The sequence below is a fragment of the Vombatus ursinus genome, unplaced genomic scaffold, assembly GCF_900497805.2.
Source record: "Vombatus ursinus unplaced genomic scaffold, bare-nosed wombat genome assembly UNPS02014598.1, whole genome shotgun sequence".
Classification (NCBI taxonomy): Eukaryota; Metazoa; Chordata; class Mammalia; order Diprotodontia; family Vombatidae; genus Vombatus; species Vombatus ursinus.
This window is the reverse complement of record NW_020954376.1, coordinates 121,700-124,907: the sequence shown is the minus strand read 5'-3', so window position 1 is coordinate 124,907 and position 3,208 is coordinate 121,700. Positions and strand designations below refer to the sequence as shown.

Here is a 3,208-nt window from a genome sequence, read left to right as displayed (position 1 = left end):
TGGCACAATGGCTAGAGCGCTAGGCCTGGAGTCAGGAAGACTCATCTTCCTGAGTTCAAATCTGGCCTCAGACACTTCCTAGCTGTGTGTTCCTGGGCAAGTAACTTGTCTTTGTTTACCTTAGTTTGCTATCTGTAAAATGAGCAAACCACTCCCATATGTTTGCCAAGAAAACTCCAAATGAGTTCATGAAGAGTTGGACATGACTGAAACAACTAAATAACAACATGTCACTTAACCTCTGTTTGTCTCAGTTTCATCACCTGTGAAGTGGTGATAATAATAGTACCCACCTCCCAGGGTTGTTGTGAGTTCAAATGAGAAAATATTTGTAATATACTTAGCACAGTGCCTAGCGCATAGTAGGTGCTACATAAATGCTAGTTGTAATGATGATGATCTGAATACAAGAACAGGGCTCTTTCATTTTTCTCTTCCCAGTTATGGTACTGAATACAGTGATTTATGCATAATAGACATTTTACAAATATTTATTACTAAATATAAATTGAAATTTGAATTAAATTTGAACTGGAAGTGTTGAAGCTTTCTGAGAATGCTATGGAAATTGAAAAGGATTTTGCTACTCTATTGGGAAGAGAAGGAAGATCAAAGAGTGTGCAAGCCTCATTCCTTGAATAACTGGGATGATAATAATGAAAGATGGGTTGAAGGGCTTCAACTCTCATTTTGTGTCTTTCTTCTCTGCCATAGAGAATCATCTTTAGACGTGAAAAGATAGAACAAATGGGGTAAGCATATCATTGAAACCCAAGGTAACTGAGGAGATTATAAGAGTGTTCCTAACTGTTCTCAATGGGTTAAAATCAGTGGATTTGGACAAACCAGGATTAACAGAGATCTTAGGGAGGAAGGAGGTTTCTCATACCTATATTCCAATGACCTTTAATCCATTTAATAGAAAATGTCTAGAATACATTATTCAAAGGATAGTTTGTTAACAGTTCAAAATGGAAGTAATGATCCCAAGAAGTCAATGTGGGTCTGTCAAAATAGTGATATAATCTGATAAGAATATTAGAAATGCCAAAATCCAGAAATGGCAGTATTCTGTACAACACTTTTATCAATGTTTTGTAAAAAGTTGTAGATGGCATTCTTATAAAATTTCAAGATAATATGATCCTGGATGAGATTTGGGATCCAATATAATATAAATAGGCTATGACAGGAGGTAAAATTAAATCAGATGAAATTTAATGGAGGACAATGCACACCTGTGAAATGGGGGTTTGTGGGTATCACATATTGGGATACTGAGGGTATGACACTGTCCCTCTTTCCTACAGTACTACTGCTGAGCTAAAATGGAATATTGCTATTTCCAGGCTCTCTATAGGTAGTTGGTCTCTATTCCCTAGGGGCCCAGACAGCTATAGAACTAGATAAGAAAATGGCAGCCTCCAGATTGGTTTTATGATGCCACAAGCTATGAAAGGCCTCAGTCACATTCCAGGGCTATTTAGTAGATTGGCCAGTTGCCTTCTATTTCTTTTTATTTGGCATCTGAATGTTTGAGGCTGGGCTGAGCCTTATAGCCAGAAAGGAGGAGCCCAGTCACAGTAATAATGGCAGACCTCAGAACTGAGCCTGGTAGACACAGAAAACCCAGGATTGTTTCTATTTCTTATGAACCCCTCTCTGTCTCCTACACATGGATCTAGTTCCTTGCCAGCCATCCCCATAATCCAAAAACCAATGTGAGTGTACTTCATCCCTCACTAACTCTAAAGACATATATAATCTTGACCTCAGAAGAGATTACCACATGCTTCTCCCTGGCCCAAGAGAAATACTTTCCTTCTGGTCTGCCTCAATTAATTATTTGAGCCACCTGAGGGTCAAAGGTGATATCAAATATAGTGATAATAAAATGGGGTTTCCCGTCAGCACTCCCTGGCATATCTGCCCTCTAGACTGTCCCTAACGGTTGTCAATCTGTATCACCTTAGTTTTTGTCCTTCATTGTCTTTAAAGCCTCTCCCAAATCTGGATCTGTTACCTCTTCCCTATAGATTTCAGGAAGCTCACTTTTTTTCTGAAAGATTTTTCTAATTAACTTCACTTGGTTTAAGTCACTTGAGAAACAACCAATGCTCTGTTTAGAAGGTTCAGATTTTATTTTTGTCTATTTGTGTGTCTGTGTCTTCTCTCTTTATCTGAGGTCCTCCCTCTGACCAACACTGGACGTAGGCTCTATCTCCCTTCTTAGAACCCATTCTTGGTTTCTCAGTCCCCCTTCCCTCCTTCCCTTGGACTTACCTGCCTGGAGCTCACTCAAAGCAAACACACCCAGCATGAGCAGCCATATGTGACTGGGTCTCTCCTCCTCCTTCTTTTATTTTCCATTTCTATTTTTTAAGACAGTGTCTTTGTCTCTGCAGGAGTTAAAAGAAGCAGTGCCTAGGCATGAAATGAGGCCCCTATATATACAATGTTTCCCTATTCCTCATCCACACTCTGATGGGTATTGGTGCTTCCAAGACATTGCCCTCCTGTCAATGAAAACCAGGACATTTGTCACCAGGCAGAACCTAACTCAGTCTGGTGGGTATAAGAGTTGAAGGGAAATAGAGCCTGTGGTTAGGGCAGGAAACCTTAGAGTCTGATCCCCAACACATGTTCCACAGAATGGGGACTGGCACTGTTGTAAACATCAATTGAATTCAAATGAAGATGACCAAATGTACTTTAGGGCATTCTGCAATCCAATGAGGCAAACACCTTCCCAATCCCTAGGGAATCCTTGGTTTAATGAATGAATGAAAATAATTTATTAAGGGCTTACTATGTGCAAAACACCATTCTATGCATTATAGAAACAAAGACAAAATAATAACATTCTCTTGGGGTAGAGAACACACAGGAGCTGTCATCTGGAAGTCACATAGAAAGATCCCATGGATGCAGTGGTAAGGCAGATGGTAATGCCTCTTCTTAGTATTATTTTCATCGATAAAATCATAACCAATAATGATGTCAAAATGTCAGAAAATGCCAAAGGCTTGGGTGGTTAGAGCTTACCTTTCTGGGTATTCTGTGTCTGTGACTGCTGAGGAGCAGGGGAAAGGGTAGAACCTACAGAGCTGGTTGACTGGTCACCTCTCCACAATAGGAGATGGTTGTGAGGACCATGCTATTATCAGAGTTGGTGGTCTGAGGAACATATTCTCAGGGTTCTTGGGCT

The 3,208-nt window shown here is 40.1% G+C and overlaps 1 pseudogene; it reads right to left on the bottom strand.

The window, feature by feature from the left end:
* LOC114042546 overlaps positions 1-2,370 on the bottom strand; it is a 13,990-nt pseudogene extending 11,620 nt beyond the window's left edge.
* Positions 2,371-3,208: the final 838 nt, after the last annotated feature.